Source organism: Spermophilus citellus (genome assembly GCF_964194105.1).
Source record: "Spermophilus citellus genome assembly, chromosome: 14".
NCBI classification, from domain to species: Eukaryota; Metazoa; Chordata; class Mammalia; order Rodentia; family Sciuridae; genus Spermophilus; species Spermophilus citellus.
The window spans coordinates 99,107,689-99,125,936 of NC_138194.1; positions in this window are offsets into that span (position 1 = coordinate 99,107,689).

The following is an 18,248-nucleotide window of genomic DNA, read 5'->3' on the forward strand; positions in this document are numbered from 1 at the left end:
TCCAAGCATCTGTGATTTGCCTGGAAATACGTGGGGCTATGCAGAGAGAGAGGGAAAAGGTGCTTAAGGCTGTCACATACCCAGAGTCAAATGTAAGACTTTTCACATTAGTCATGGAATAAAGTTGATTAGTCTCCAGGTCCAGAGCAGATTCAACTAAAAGAGCTAGAGATTCTGGTGACAGAGACTTCTGCTTGTCACAAAAGGGACATTTGTCAGTTTAGGGAAGACCTTTGCAGTACATCTGTGTTCATATTTGCATCTCATGGCACAGAGATTTCTTTGAGTCCTTCCTTGAGAGTAAAAACAGCAGCTCTTCACAAGTTGTGAAATGTGTTGAGACGTAGTCCTGTGCTAGCACATGATGGGTTCTTCCAGTCCTGTGCTAGCACATGATGGCTCAGGAGAATCCTAAGCCTTGATACCTTACTTTTCACAGATGATGAGGTAACCTCAGGATCAAGAGGAACCTTATGCAAGGTGGGGAGCAGTGAAGATGGAACTTCATCCCAATTTTGGTAGATTCCAGAAATAAAGCAAGCCTTGGAAACTGGCACTGTGTTGAGTGTGGTCTCTGCTCTGTCTGCCTGTACAGATTCATTACATAATCTGAGGAAAATTTCATAACCTTTTAAGGATGATTTTCTTAATCTGTGAATTTGGAATGATTAAAATGAATGTCTCACAGAGTTGTTCAAAAGATCAAGGTTAGCCAATCTATGTAAGACGCTAAGTGCAGTAACTACTGGATTCCTGTGAGTGCCAATAAATGTTGCCTATAACAAATAATGTTAGTTGTATAAGTTCCAGTTTCTGACTGCAGCTATGGAGTTTCTTTGAAGCTAAATTTTGCATGTGGAAATGACTTGCTTTCCTTCAGTTTTGGGGATATCAGATAAACTATGTACCAATGGTAAAAAATGATGTTGGAGCCGTGACTTTTAGAGTCATTGGAGAATCTGGATAGGAATTTTTTCTTCGTCCTTTTAACCTCAGAAACAGTACATATGCACCAGCAAATTAGATTCTCTGTGCTATTTTGGAAGGTTCACTGGTTTTTGAGTCCTTGATTTATTAGATTTGAAAGATATTTTGGAAATTAATTCATTTCCTACTTAATTTTAAAGATGAGAAACTGTATGTGTATTGAAAGATGTTATCAGGTTGGGTTCTGAGGTCAACACAATGCCCGTGCCCTAGTCCCCGGGAATTATGAGTATGTTACCTTACAGGGCAAACGGAACATTGCAGATGTGATTGAGTTAAGAACATTGAGAAGGAAGATTACCTGGATTATTGTGGTGAGTTAAAATTGTCCTTAAAATCTAAGAACATTTCTTATGAGTGGAAAATGAGAGGGATTTCGTAACTACTGAGGACTGTCCAAGAGATGCCATATCACCAGTTTCAGTGATGGCGGAAAGAGGCCATGAGCCCAGCAATGGCAACGGATTCCAAAAGGCAAAGACGTGATTCTCCATAGAATGCAAGTCAGTCTGATACCTTGACCTCTGCCTGTGAGGTCCAGGTGAGACGGGTGGCCTTCCAAACTGCGAAATAAGATGTGTGCTTTGATGCAAGTCAGGTGGTGTGTAGGAATTCATTGTATCAGCAATAGAGAACTAATGTAGCTTCTCTGGGGAAAAGCACAGAGGTTTGAGTACAGAGTATTAACTGAGAATCCATACTCATGAAGGAGGGGAGAGAGCAAGGTTCCCCACAGGAGATGTGGACAGCAACCACATCCTTGTCAAGTCTCAGCCCATCCAGTGATGCTCAAGTCACTTTGAACTTAAACGATAGAGTATTTTACTGTTGTTTCTCCCCGTCACCAGATGCAGGCTTCTCTGATAAGGGCACACACACCCTGGCTGGAGTTCTCTCCGCAGGCAGGGAAGATCCTGCAGGAGCGGACATCCAGAGGTGTTTGCTCTCACACCTCCCCTCCAAAGCTGGGCATGAAGTACTGTCCTGAAGAGTGCCTGGGTGGCATCTCCATGGCTACGGTAGCACACTTCCTTTGCTGTGGGATTCTAATCTTCCATTCTCATTTTTTATTTGTTGTTTGTAGATATACATGACAGTGGGGTTCATTTGACATATTATACATACATGGAGTGCAACTATTATAACTTTGATCCCTTATCAGGCCAGTAGCATAATGTGGTGCACAGTACAGATCCCTAGGTCTCTGCCTACTTCCACATCTGCTGACTTCCACACCTGTATTCATATATGAGCATAGGAAATTTATGTCCCATTTTCCTCTCTTCCCTTCATTCCCATTTGTCTAATCCAATTAACTTATATGCATCTCCTCCTTCTCCTCCCTTGTTATGGGTTAGCATCCACATATCAGGGAGAATACCTGGACTTTCATTTTTTTGTGACAGGCTTATTTCACTTAGCATGATATTCTCCAGTTCCATCTATTTACTGGCAAATACCATAATTTCATTCTTCTAAAGAGTAATATTCCATTGTATGTATACACCACTATTTCTTTATCCATTCATCTGTTAAAGGGCACCTAGATTGGTTATATAGCTTGATTACTGTGAATTGAGCTGCTATAAATGTTGATGTGGCTGCTTCAATGGAGTCTTTGGGTATAAGCTGAAGAGTGGAATAACTGGGTCAAAGGTGCTTCCCTTCCAAGTTTTCTAAGGAATATTCATACTGCTTTCTAGAGTGGTTGCACCAATTTGCAGTCCCACCAGCAATGTATGAATGAAACTTGTATTCTTGTTTCTGACTGGTGTGAGATGGAATCTCAGTGTAGTTTTAATTTGCATTTCTCTAATTGCTAAAGATATTGAGCTTTTTTTCTTTTTTTACCATTTGTTTTTCTTCTTCTGTGAGGTGCCTGTTCAGTTCCTTTCACCCATTTATTGATTGGGTTGTTTTTTATGTATGTGTGTGTGTTAGGTTTTTTACATCCTTTTTTCTCCCATTCTGTAGGCTCTCGGTTCAAGTTCTTGATTGTTTCCTTTGCCATGAAGAATTGTTTTTTTTTTTTTTTTTTTTTTTTTTAGTTTGGTCCCATCCCATTTATTGACTCTTGATCTTACTTCTTGTGCTTTAGGAATCTAGTTGAGGTTATCAGTTCCTAGGTCGACATGATGGAAAGTTGGGCCACCTTTTTCTTCTAGTAGGTGCAGGGTCTCTGGTCTAATACCAAGGCCCTTGATCCACTTTGAGCCGAGTTTTGTGCAGGGTGAGAGACAGTGGTCCAATTTCAATCTACTACATATGGATTTCCTGCTTTCCCAGCACCATTTGTTGAACAGGCTGTCTCCTTCTTTAAGAGTCATTCCCCTAGGGCTCCAGGGAGCCCTCTGCTGAGGATCAACTTTGAAGAGAAGAGTTAATGAGATGAACTACAACTGTGCCACTCCATTTGGTATCGGGCCTCAAAGAATACTTATTGCCGATCTTCTAGTCTATCCACTCTAGTGCCCTCTCTCAGCAAGGACCTGTGCTGTCCTTGATGAAATGCCTAGAAACACCATCTGTACCCAAGTTACTGAGGAGCATGGTGAGCCCTGCTCACCACGTCCTCTGCAGACTGGAGTTGCTATGCCTCTCTATTCAGGGTCAATGAATGGCAAAGAAGCACCCAAGTGGACTGCTTAGGCTCTACACACCTACTCTAGTCTGCTTTGTGGGACACTGGCCTCATCTCCTCCTGTTGACGAGGGTCAGCTCCTTTTGTGAGGTGGCCCTCCTTTTCTTGCCTGCATATCCTTAGGAAAAGGAATCTGATAAGTAGGTGACAAGCACAGCTTTTAATTCAAGGAAATGCATACCGTGACCCATGCTTTCTTTGTGATCCAGGAGCTCTAACTCAACAGCCCAGAATGGCGGAGAGGAGACCCCTTTCCCCAGTGGTCAGTGGGGGCTGTGGTAAGTGAGGCCACACTTGCTTTCATCACTGGGTTCTTGAACCCACGTATCTTTCCTACTGAAAAGAGCACCACACACAGGTCTCTGATGCATTCTGGAGAGTGGTAGCCCATCCTCACAGGATGATGCTTTGTGTCTTCGGCAAACTGTCTCAGAGCTTTATCAGGCCAGGAGCTTCTGCATAATGTGGTACACAGTGTGGATCCCTAGGTCTCTGCTTACTTTCACACCTTCTTTGCTGAAACATGAAATCCCTGCTCTCTTTTAATCAGAGATCCCATGCTGGTGGATCGAATTCTTGGTGAGGTACTACCTGAGTTCTACAGGCATGAAAGAGCAATCCATGTACAGGGTACTAGTCTATTCCTTTGAGAATCAACCACTGGCCTTTCTAGGATGGCCTGGTAGAGTGGACTTGATATCAAGTGGTCGTTCAGTCTTTTTTTAGGAATGGGGCCATACTCAGGCTAACCCTTGGTCTCTGATACTGGCACTTTGGATATTTGACTGTGGATGTAGCTACATCAGCCTTGGGGAAAAAGATTCATGATATTGGGTCAGTGAGTAGCTTCCATTTTTGCCAGTGCAGATATATAATTAAGATGCTTTTTCATGCACTCACTGGCATAGATAGAGGCTGGCTGCTGCCAACTAGCCAATTATTTTGTCTGTTTCCTTGGTACCTTTTCTGTGGTGGATGAACACTGACATGTGATACAAAGGTTTGAATACCTCACCTGTTCTTCCACTTATCTATCATATATCTTTACCAGTCTTGCAATTGTTTCCATCCACGCCCTTGACTAGCTGTCCAGATCATTCTCCAGAGCTGATGAATTCTCTCATATATTCTAACCTTGGACCATTTCATTTTCCACTCAAATTGGATGACATGGTGCTGTGCCTAAAGCTTTACCCATTGGGAAGACTATTCATTACCACTGTTGTACAAGACCACCCCTGAGTGAGACTGTAATGCAGCCAGCTTCCAGAGCTGGCCTGTAGCCGCAAACTGAGTGGTGCATCTGCTAATCAAGCTCAGGGTTTCTCTCTTCATTTGTGCCCCATTTCTATGTTCTGATTTCTTGCTGTATCTTTGCTATCTTCCCTGTTTGTGTTTACCAATTTTATTCATATTCTCAAATAACCAACTTAAGACTGTTGACTTTTATTTCTTTTTAACTCCTTTTTCAGCTTTCACTTATTTGTATTGATTCTTTTGGGTTTAATTTTTCTTCTTTTGTGGATATTTCTTAAGTTATGATCTTATATCATTGATTTATACTTTTCATCTTTCTACTATAGATATTTTAAAGCTATAAATATCAATTCCAAATACCGAGTTAGAAAAATTCTACAAGTTTCATGTTTTAAATATTTTTATCTGTTCTATTGATCATTTAAAAAGAAATATTAAAGTTTCTGTCTTTTGAACAGAAATATGCTGCTCTATTTCTCTCAATTTTTGCTATATGAAACATTTTAAAATTATATTATTAGTATAGTACACATGACACTCTTGACCAACATAATCTTTAACACTGTTAAGAAAATCCTTTTGACAATATTCCTTTTAAAAGTATATTTTGGTGACTATTATAGCTACGCCCTCTTTTTCACTCTTCTGGTTTTTATGATATACATTTTCCATTCCTCTTATTATCAACCTGTCTTGTCTTTATATATAAAATGTTTCTTGCTAAGAATCTGTAACTGGGTCTTACTTTGAGTCCAATCTTAAAATTTATACCTTTTAATAGGAGTTTTTTAGTCTTTTTTTAAAAAATAATTATCAATGAGTTTGGACCTAATTCTATCATAATTACCACTTGTTCCTATTTGTTCCATTCCCATTTTGTTTCTCTGCTTCTCCATCCCTTCCCTGTGTTTTATTAATTATTTGTTAATATTTCTTTTTACCTCTTTGTCTTACTAGTTATATACCGTAATTTTCTTAATAGTTGCTCTAGGTGTTACAACATGTATCTTTCTTCATGTAAAATGCAAGATTCTCAAACTAGTACATTCTCATGTTTGTCTCTTCTCCAGAGTCAGGAAAAGGCTGAGGGACCAGGGTATAGATGTGATGCTGAGTGAAAGCCTGTGTGTTCTGGGCATATTGCTACCCTGCACTAGTCTCAGCTCCTCCCCACTATGTGTACCCTATTGTCAAATATTTTATTTCTTCATATGCTGCAGATTCACAATACATTATTTTAATTCTAGCTTTAACATTTCTTAGGGTTGGGGTATAGCTCAGTGGTAGAGCCTTTGCCTAGCATGCACAAGGCCACAGGTTCAACTCCCAGTGCTACACACACACAAACACACACACACACACACACACACACACAGATACACACTCCGTGATTAGAAAATAATAAGATTCTTTAAAGGAATTTTGTGTCAGGGGGTTTGGGGGGTATTGGTCCTTTTTACTTTGAATTTCCTTTTTTACTTTTCTATTTTTCATATGGCATCACTATCCTCACACAAAATAATTTTAAAGCATTCTTATGTTTTAGTTTAACTGTGAAAAAAATCCCTCATCTTTCATATAGATGACAATGTCTTCCTTTTTGAAGAATAATTGTGTAGATAAATAATCTTAGATTGAGGATTTTTTTTTCTTTCAGTTCTTTGAAGATGTTGCAGTTGGACTGTGCTATATATATTATGAATCTTTCTTGGATTTGTTGACCTTTTTGATTCTGCAAGTTGATGTCTTCCAAAAAAATTAGGGAGAATTATGGGTAGCTCCCTGACTCTGCGGTGCCTTTCCTTGTAGTATCTCAATTACAAGAGCTGCGTCACTGAGATTGCCTCAAAGGTCCGGAGCTAGAGCCTGCTCTGTTCCACCCCTTCTCTCTGCTTGTACATTTGTTCGGGTGATATGGGTTGACTTGTCTTCAGGCTCAGTGACTTTTCCTCTGCCACATCCAGAAGGTTTGAAACCCATGAAATGACATTTTATCTTTCACAGCTAATGGTTTATTTCATCTGTTTTATTATTTTGCTCTTTTTGGCTTTATGCTTTTATTTCTTGCAGTGTTGGGGATTGATTCTGGGCCTTCAGCATGTTAGGCAAGTGCTCTACTACGGACTACATCCCAGCCCTAGTTCTGTCTCTGCTGAAATTCTCTGTCTCTTCTCAAATGCCAATATTTGTCTATTAAGTGTGCTTTTTCCTACCTATTTTAAAACCACAGTATGGTAATCCCAACTAGGAGACCAACATGAGGCCAGCTTCTGTTGACTGATCTCTGTCTTGACAATGAGACATTGTGTTCCTGATTTTCAATCCTGCATGAGGACAATCTGGGCAAGGCACAGTTGGGCATGAAGTTGTTCAGCTCACCCCAGGAGAGGGCATGCTCCTTCCCTCAGGCCACTGCACATTACTTTGAGTAGTGGAGCTGAGCCTGGATCATCACAGGCTCATGGGGTGGCAGGAAACAGTCCAGGTGGAGCCTTGCTGTTCCCCAGAAGAGAGGATGGCAGCTAAGACCGAGGTGTTAGCAGAGAGAAACAATAGAGTTTGTGATTAATTGTAGAGTTGGGTGAGTGTGAGGCAGAAATGAGGACACTCTGAATGAAAGCTGCCATACTGTGGGACAGAGAGGTTGCAAAGTGAAAGGGTAGAGAGACTGGGGAAGGGTCATTGCAAGGTTCCCCAGCTGACCCTGCCTCTGCAGGGCTGGTCCCATGGCCAGCACCACCTGAGCTTCCCCAGGCATACACACGGGTCTTGGCAGATAGCAGGTGCAAAATAATTGCCTATTGAGCAGCACAAATAGGCCAGTTTTAAAATGACTTTCAGAGTCTGCCGGAGGATTCCCTGAGCTCCTTTTGACTGGACACGTTCACACATAGGCTGCTGTAAATAAAAGATGTAAAATTATTTCAGGGGCAGCAGAGACCACAGAGCTGCTGATTTTAATATCCTGTCAAAGAAGCTGCCTCCCGGTGAAGCTCTGTCTTGCTCTACTTAATTCTGTGAGAAGAAGAGCAACGCTGACCTCGAAGAAGACTCACCCCGAGTTCCTAACCATTGAAATGTTCAAACCCCTCGTGCAGACCATAATCCCTTTCAGTAAGTAGAAAATAGGTCTCAGCATTTTCTTTACTCAAACCGCAGTATATGTTTCTGGACTTACAGATCATAACTCTGCAATGACTTGTCCCTTATGCGTGACATGTGGGGAGATTAGCACAAAGAAGAACTGACCAAAGTGCTTGCAGAGAGACACATGCATTCTTAGCAAGACAGGGGTTATTGGGGCTGTATTTTCAGGGTCCAGAGATCAGTGAGGCAAGTGAAAACCAACCCAGTGTGCAAGGTTTGGGACCACTGGACGGCTTTTAGGTTAGCCCTCAACCTTCCCCCAACTACTGGCTCCCAGGGCTGGCTCTCTGTGAATTCTTCAGATCACAGTCTTTTCTGTCATTTCCGTTCCCAAATATTACCAATCACCCAAGGAGGGGAAGGTCCTGGGCCCAGGGAAAACCTTCTTTAAGGAAAGCAAAGATGCACTCTGAAAGGCAACCCCTCTCTCATGTGGTGAAATCCAGTCCTCCGAAGCCTCTACCACCACCGGCCACAGTTCTTCTCCTCTTTGCCCTTGGGAGGAGTTACTTCTATTGATTCTTTGGACTGGTGATGATCGTTGAAAATAATCATCCACAGATCTGAAACATTTCTATGAGAGTTTACTAAAGGATCAGTCTTAACCAGAAAATGAACATAAAATGTCACAGACAACTCAAAATCTGTTTTTTGTTTTTTTTTTTTTTTTTAAGCTGTGGCTAATGGGCTAGACTTCTTACCATTCACAGATTCCCTCTCATGGTAGATGTCATACAATACCCTCTTCACAGAGCCCAGGTCTCTAAAGTCATAAGATCCTAGATCTCCCAGAGGGAGCCACAGAGTGGCCTGATCTACCTCTGCACCCAGCAGAAGGATTCAGTTATATGTCAGTCAGCTTTTTGCTGCTGTGTCCAAAGAACCTGACAAGACCAACCTGGGGAGGAAGAGTTCATTTTGAGCTCATGGTTCCCGAGGTTTGATCCATGGTCTGTCTGGCAGGTCCATCCCTCTGGGCCTGAGTAAGTGAGAGTACCATGGCCAAAAGGCACAGAGGAGCTCTGCCCCATTCAAGGCAGCCATCGTAGGGGCAGGGCACAGGCACCCTTGCAGGGCATGCCATCAGTGACCCACTGGGTGGGCTGATAGGTCACAGCTCTCACAATCCAATCTTTTCACCTCTGAATAGTCCTGTATTAATACAGGAACCTTGAGGAGACACCTCATTTCTAAACCCTAACACTCTCTGAGTCCCGGCTCTTTCCTGAAATTTTGTTTTGACTTGAGGAGCCCAGGCAAGCTGTGTACCAAAGTTAGGTTCCATCTTATGTAAGTATTTCCAGAAATAGCCAATAGGAATCCGGGAGCTCTCCCAGACGCTGATGTCCATGAGGGTGAACTCCAGAACTCTGAGTGGCTCCCGAGATGTCACCATCAACTTCCCCATCACTTCTCCCAGGGAACTCCCCTTGACTGAAAGCTCTACAAAGCAGTTGATGTCCACTAGCGGAGGACCACAAGAAACCCCCCTCCATTCAACAATGTTTATGATTTGCGGGTAACACACATCATGGTGAACTGGGGGACACCAAGCAAGAGGGTGTCATGAGCTTGTTATAGGATTTGGGCTCATCTGGGGAAAAGTTCAAAGAAGTTAGCATTTTCCCTGTCTTGGATTATTGTCAACAGTGGGGAAAATACCACTTTGGGTGTTATTTTCCCCACTGTTGACAATAAGTGACAATACCACATCTTGGACAGCAGTGATCTCTGTCTGCGAGGCAAGTCAGAGTTAATTCCTCCTGTTTCTTGATTGTAGGATATATTGTTGAAACAATTTGGCAAAAAAATGACTGTGTGCTTGCACAGATTTCTCTGATCTGGTCAACACAGACACGGACCAACTGTAACACAAGGAATTGCCAGAAACGAAATGCTTATCAATCTATGTGGTAGATTCTACAGCCAGGAGTCTAGATTACCAAACCCAGAAGGGCATATGTGTCTCATAGTCTAGCTGGGTATGTTCTAAATGACCAGATGGGTTTTTCTTTTATTTTTGCCACGGACTCTACTACTGGCCATATTTATACAGTTACAGCAAGGTCTCATTCTAGGACAACCCCCCTCCCACCTGGGTAGCTCAAAGAACACGAGAGGCTGTGGGATTGCTCATCATGGCTGTGGTTGTCAAACTCCTGGAAAGCGGCTGTGCATAAAACTTTTGCTAGAATCAAGGATGAGTTTTGAATCTCTTCATTCCAACAGGACTATTCCTACCATGGGAACTGGAGCTCAAACTGAACATTGAAATGGTGCAGCTACCCAGAGGACAGTTACACCAGTCCTCAACATGATCACCTTCTCCAGGGAGTCTCTCCTACAGTCCTGGAGGTTGTAGTCCGTAAGCCCATAAACACTTCTTTAAACATTCACATCCATCATGCAGTTCCAGCCACAGATTTGCTTTGTCTGAACAAAATTAGTGCATAACCAGACACCTTCTGCCACCTGTTTAGAGAGACGAGAATGCCCGAGACAATATATTTCCTGTTTAAATAAAGGAAGAAGCACAGATTTTTTGAGCACATACTTTGGGCCACCTACTGAGTGAAACACTTAGCATTCATCTGTTCAAGTTCTCCAAACAACTTTATGAGGTTCAAATGCTCAGATGGCAGAGAAGAGTGGGAAAAGTAAACCCTGGTATTCATGTCTGTTTAGTAAATTAGGCTTCCTCCCTGGGAGGCATCACTCACAATACCTTTGAGGAACCAATTCTTATGGAGTTGATCTCACTGCTACATGAAACTGGCCACTCTGTCCAGGTTTGAGGCATACACCCTCAAACCTGGACAGAGTGGCCAGTTTCATGTAGCAGATGGGATCCAAATTGGTCTAATCTGACTGAGTCCCAGAAATGTCTCTGAAACAAGAAATAGTGAGAAACTGTCTCCCTTGTGAAATTCCAGAGAACAGGGATATTGCAAATGTGAAGACATCAGAGGTTTATCTGAGAAGTTCTGCTGGAGATGCCCACAGAAGGAGGAAGTGTGGTGCTGAGACTGAGGGAGATGTAGCTGAATATGAGCCCGGCTGTGCTTGAAGGCAGTTTCCATTTAACTTCTCCACTGGGCAACCCACTGAAGCATTTCCTGTCCCCCCTTGGCAATGTGGGTTGGAGTGTTCATGTCAGTGGGTGGGGACAGAGTGGCTCATCAAGGTAAAATTTCTTGCCTCAGATCAAAGTTAGTATTAGGACAAGTAAATTCTGGCTGAGTCAGTTGAACTCTGAGGTCCATACTCTGCCCATGCTGTGTGACACTGTAAGGGAGTGTGAGAGCATGCACGGACAGATTTCATGAAAAAGGAGAGGAAGGATTGTCACTGCTTTGATAGACTGTAGCCAGTAGAATGTCCTTCAGCATTTTTTATTGTGCTATCCTGTCCTTGATAATCACAGCTGCATTTGTCTCCCTTTGTGGCAGGGATGGCATTCTAGGACAAATCCCAGGGTCATCAACAAGATTGTGGGGTGCTGTATTTATCATGTTTTTTTTTTTAACCACTGGATTTTCAAATGGTCAAGTTCATTGAAAACCAATCTTCTTCAAATTTTAATTCAGCCCAAATGAGGGGGCAACGGCTTGACCACAGACTCACACACTCAGTTCCTCCCATGAGTGTGTCTGACTTTTTATCTTCAGTGTTTAGCATAGTGGCTGACATGCACAATAGTGTCAGTAAGTGTTTGTTAAGTGATTGAATGGATTGATTAATTTTACCAGGGGCATGACCTCCACACACCTGACTCTCATCTATTTGCTATCAATTTCCCCAGAGTTCACATGGTGCCAACTGCTCCCACTGATGAATGGTCTCACAGCTCCTTCCATTGTAGATCACAGGACACCTGACTTCTTGGAATAGAATGTCCAGTTTGCTAGCAGCCCAGGTTTGCATTGCCCCTACAATAACAAGGGTAGATTGCTTCCCTAAAAGGCTGTGGATAACAGTATGCTGTCCCTTCATGATGCAAACAGGGAAGCCGACTTAAAATATAAATAATTACCTGAGAGCAAGGTAATTTGGAACCATTTCATAGCTGATGAGCCATTATTCCTCCCTATCATCAATGCATCTAAAACAGGCTCTCCTATCACCTTGTTCAACCTCCATCATAAAATTAATTACCTCTGGATAGACCCCATTTAATTGCTCATAAAATTGATCTTACTTTTCAGATTTTATGGCAACTAGTATGTCATCAACAAAAGTGCCTAGAATAAATGGGGTTCTCATTATCTACTTTGAAATAAAATAAAATAAACCCATGATGGATGTCGGAGCCTTCGGTACCCAAGCTTCTGGAATGTAATGGGAACGTGGAAAAACTACACAGCACCCCTAAATATCTTCTTATTCATTCCTAAGTTCAGTGCCAGCTCCAGTAACAATGTAACTTCTGGAAGGAATATAAGCCTATGGGAAGCTCATAGGTACAAGAAAACAGCCAACTGGAGAGCCACGAAGTCAAAGAGGCTGAAACGAAGTAGAGCAGAAAGAACAACAGAGTGGGCAGAAGGAGAGAATAGATAGGATTGGACACTCACTACCTTGATGACTAAGTTCTTCATGTGAAGGTGCTTGAACAGGGGCTGGGAAGGAAGAAAAAGTGGTCATATTGGCATTATCCCTGAGTTAATACAGCATGTACACAGCACAGAATATTTTATCTGGAGCATTGATCACACTGTAAAGATGGTTCAATGACAAAGTGAGTTTGAAAAACTCAGGTGAAACCAAGTTAAGGACAGTCTTACCAGACTTCTCACATTCTTGGTAATGCTAATATCAATTTCTAAATCCCAGCCATTTACCAAACAACATGAGCATGTAATCTTTTCTTCTCCTTCCCCCCCCCCAATGGATAATTTCATTGAGTTAGTATCCCACAAGGCATTGGCTTAGAAAATATAGTTCTACACTATTCTTAGTGGTCTATAATATTTTTATGACTTCTGTCATTCCCTGTGTTTATTTATAGCTTGCCTTATTTTTAGAAAAGATTTAAAGCAATCAGTACATGAAGAATTATTATAGTTTAGCTTCACTTTGGATTTTTTACACCAAATGCTCTGCTTGACTTGGAATTAAAATCTTTCCTTCTTGGATTTTCTTGCTCCTCTCTGGCAGAACGGCATCTGTAAGGTCTTAGCAAGGTAGCCTGTGATGGTGGAAGGTGAAGCTGATCTGGGAGTTTATGACCTAGGATACAGCTTGTGACCCCTTCAGCTTCTAGGACAGGGCCTAGGAGGAAATAGATGTGATATGGAGACTGGAAGAACAATTTGAGTCTAAGTCTATTGGGGAACAGTAACCTGACCTTGGCAAACTTGCTTAACCTTAAGGAGTCTTAACTTTATTGTATGCAAAATCTAAAATAATATCCACATAAAATGTTGTTGACACAATTAGATAAATGATGTTTCTGGGCTCCCTAGCACGGAACAGCAGCCCAGATACTGCTTATGATCATGCTATTTGTAAAGGCACAGTATGTCTGTGTAGATAGCACCCCAGAACTCTAAGAAATACTTAGCAAAGTCTTACTACTAGTGATTGGCAGAGGAGCACCTTGAATGCTGTGGTTGGCTGGTTGTAGACACTCAGCAAGTATTAATCTGGTGAAGCAAGTGTGTATTTTGGGTCAGGTAGACGTCCATGCTGCAGGGGGAGGGTAGCTATGACCATGGGCTTGCTGCTGTTGCTATATTTAGATGGAGCTGCTTCTCCACGCCTACCTGAAGCTGTGAGTGCTTTTGGTGGCATTGTTTTGTTGTTTTGTTTTTGTGTTTATAGTTGCAGAGTTTAAGGAAGGTAAGTGACTTTCTCAACATTGTTTTCCAATACATATCACGCCTTTATCCAAGATGGCCATTGGTCTAGAATGCTGGCTGTAAGCAGGGTTCAGAGGCATGCGTCTATGCAAATGCTAACCTCCTTTGGGCCTCCCTCCCCAGGGAGTCAATGTCCCTGGGACTCAAGCAGCTCTATTTTTTTTTAACCTAAAAATGCCAATAAATTTATCATGCCCTTCGCCAGAGTTAGGAGTAGACCAGGGCCATGACAGGGTTGTCCCCTATGGTTCATCAGCGGCCAACATCCACTGCATGATTTCCATAGAGAGATGTGAAGATGATTTCCTCCCCAGAAAACCACCTGATTTCCTGACACTTCTACAAGGACAGGAAAAATAAGCACACACAAACACGTGATCCTCTAGAATGCATTCAAAAGTAATGATTTGTATTTCTTACCAGTAATGATGTTTGCTCAATTTGCAAGTGATACTGTTGACAAAGAAAATGATGGCTTTGCACACACTCCACACCAGGCAGAGTCTCAACATTAACTCAGTGCAGGGGCAGGAAGCCGCTCACCAAGGGCTGGGAAGAGAAAATGAACTGAGAGGTTAGAGAGGCGGGAGGCTTAGAGGGGCGCCAAAGAGACACACGTCCTTACAGAGATGAAACCACATCACATGTGGTTTCCCCTCACATCTGAGGGGCAGACATCGAAAACTGATGTGCTTAGAGACCAGAGAAAGGCAGGAGGGCGATCTGCCATGGCACTGTGTGAGATTGAAGGGCTTGGTATTTTGTTGCTACCTTACAGGAAAGCTGAACATTTTGTATTTTGGGATAAAGCTAGCTTTTTCTTTTTCTTTTGTGTAGTAATGGGAATTGAACCCAGGGCCTCATATACACTAGGTGACTGCTCTACTACTCTGCTACATCCTCAGCCCTGGATTTTTTAAATCGAATAAAAACTGCTTTATTTTTGCTGCCCGCCATTCCTTCTTAGTCTAGTGCTGCCAACCTGCCCTGACCCTGGGTGAACACTCACAGTCTCCCTGACTTCTTTGCTTCTTCTTAGATGACAGCAGATTTGAAATCTCAGCTGAAAATGTCCAGGGACTGAGGGACAGACCTTGGAAAGCTGAACTAGAGCTCTTTCAGTTTCAGCTCCCTCCTGCTGAAAACATAGGAGTTCCCAGTTTTCATTTCAGGTAAGTTTGCTGCTGACCTGTTGAAGTCTGGCCATTTGGGTATGGGAAAAAGTGAGGCAGGACCTCAAACCCTTCCAAGCAAACACCCTCCGTGTCATACTTTAGACATGTTCTAGGAGAAGAAATAAGGATTGTGGTGGGACTGGGCTGGCATCGTGAGGTTTGTCTGTTGCCTTACATACACCAAGGCCAGCCTGATTCACCTTCTGAATCGGACTGAGTTTTAAATCTTCCACCCTTTGAAAGCCAGCAACTGCCCATTGGAAATGAAAACGGATGGTATAATCCTCCTCATTTTTACATCTGGCATTTCTCTCTCCAGACTCATTAAAGATTTTTCTGATCCCACTGAGGAGGAGACAGAGGTGAGCAAGAAACTTCTTCCTGGAGCTGTCCTGAGGGAGTCACTTTGGGCAGGACCCCAGACCTGCCTTTCTCTGGGTTGTGGTGCTCTGAGGAGTCTTCCAGGTGAGTCCTCCCAGCTCCTGCTGAGACCCTGCTGCAGCTCCCAGCGGAGGCCTCTCTCTTCTCTCCCCAGTCACCCCAGGCTCCTGCCTTAACATCCACAGGCAGCCAGGGCTGGGCTTTTCCACTCTAGCAGTCCGCCCTTTGGGTAGTAGTGCTCTAAAATGACCCAGGCTGTCCTCCTGCCTCACCTGGTCCTGCTGCCCTTCATGTTTGATGGACTCTCAGGAGTGGCCTCCATCCTGCGGCCAGGGTCTCTGTAGTTTCCCAGGTGTGGATCAGCCTCCCTCCCTGGTTTGTGCTCCTCGTCCTTTCTATCCTGCTTTGTGCCACCACCCATGTAAAACTAGTTATTTTTGGTGTTCTGTCTCCAGTGCACTTTGGAATTTGGCATCTATTGAATTCATGCCCCCTGGAGCATGAAGAGTGCTGTTTAAATATCCCATTGTGTGCATATAGTCCCACTTAAACTCCACATGTGTCCTGTGAGCTGTATTTATTCTTACTTCATAAGGGACACACCTGATTTTCAGAGAGGTGGACAGGGCCACATCTAGGATAAGCCAGAACCTGAGAGGGAAGGACTCTGTCTTGACATTTCTGCATCACTGACATGCAACATGCAACAGTGCCTGGCATGGGGCATTTTCTGTATGAACAAATGATCTCATGGATTTACACATCAATTGCATTTTAGTCTCTGTGGGGCCTCTCAGTTCTGTCACTGCTGATATTTGGAACCAGGAAGGTCCTGATTATGGGGCCTGCCCAGTGCATTGTAGGATACTTAGCAGCCTTCCTGATCTCTGCCCATGAGATACGAGCAGCAGCCCTCTCCTCCTTGTGGCTCTCACAGGTGCTAAAGGTCACCTTGTCCAGGTTGAGAACTCAGTTCTACATTGGCATTTTCTCATGTGTGCTGTAGGCCGTGAGAGGTAGGAAAATATTTTAAAGTGGACTATCGGCCTGATTATCCTTACAGAGAAGGGTTACCACTGAAATGAAAATGAAGTTTTTCTACTTATGCAATACATAGAGCTTGAGGAAATGTTAGTTGCTCTCGGGCAACTAACATCTAGAAAAGAGAATTTTTAGAGTCGATTCCCAACATCTGGATCTGAGCCTCAGTATTTCAGCAATACCGAAAATTTATTTTATTCCTTTTAACCTTAATTTCTATGTATAGAATGACCTGGTTTTCTATTGTGCGAGGGAAGCTTCCTTCCACTGGCAGGGAATTTCTTCTTGTCCCCAAACCCACTCCTGTCACACCTCCTTCTCAGTCTTGACTGTATTTCTCAGATTCCTCAGAGTTGGGCAGGTCCCTGGGACTCGACTCAATTCACATCTTAAATCATACTTCTGAGGAAGAGGGAAGTAAACATGGTATTTCTAAAATTGTGGTATTTTAAAATAATATGTAAATAGAACAATACAGAATAAAACCTTTGGAATTTCCTTGTTTCATACAGCTTAGCTCTCTAGAAATCTACCTACCCTGTTGCTTATCCCTTTACATTACTGAGTAGTGTTCCATGATGCGAATGTGCCGGATTGTTAACTGTTCACCTGCTAAAGGACAGCCAGGCTGATTCCTGTTTTCAGTTAAGACAAATGAATCCATTATAAATATTTGGGTATGGGTTTCTGGTGACCATCAGCTTTCACTCCTCTGGGATAAATGTCCCAGGATGCAATTGCTCAGGCTTGCGATAGTTTCAACAGGTTTTTGAAAGTGACTCACTTCATACCTTGGTTGAGAAGAAGCTGTCAAATTGTTTTAGGGGGCGGGGGTGTCATGTTACATTCCCAAACAGGGTATGGAGCGAGTCACTTTCTTTGAAGCCTCAGGAGCATTTATCACTATTTTTCTGGATTAATTTTTCCCCATCCTGCTAGACACGTAGCCATATCGCATTGTTGTTTTAATTGGCATTTTTGGACTGGCTAATGATGTGGAGTATTGCTTCCTACATTCTCTCTAATCTGTGAGTCCTCTTTAGTGGAATGTCTCTTCATTTTTTAAACTGTTGAGTTGACACTGTCTTTCATATTTACTAAATACCACTCTTTTGCCACATAGAAAGTGTGCAATGATATTTCTTCCCCAGTTTGCAGGGTGTGTTTTCCTCTTTTTTACATGGACATAAAAAACTTAAAAAAAAATCAATGAGATTTTTGTCAATTTTTTAAGCCTAAATCATCATGATTTTCTCCTGTGTATGTATCTAAAAGTTTTATAGTTTTGTGTTTTATATTTTACTTTGAGTCAGTTGTTTCATAAGGTGTGCTATTTAGGTTGAGGTACATTTGCCTAAATTCTCTTGTACCATGTGTTTAAAAATCTGTCTTTTACTGTTTTCTTTTTTTAAATAACCTTGTTCAGCAGGTATAGTTGGCCTGGGTTTTCTGTCAATTTAATAATATCACAGAGTTCTCTTTTCTAGAGCTACCTAGTAATTCATTTCTATTCATATTATTGAGCCCATTCAGTGAAACATTTTCTATAATTCTATATTTTGGTTTCCATTGACATTTTAAAATGTTGACTTCTTTGCTGATGTTTTTCATTTGTTTCAAAATAATTTATAATTTTCTTTTGAAGCATTTTTTAATGACTACTTTAAATTTCTGTCAAATAACTCCAACATCTGATTTATCCTGGAATGCCATCAGTTAATTCTGATTCACATCAGTCTTTCAGGTTGGGAATTTCTT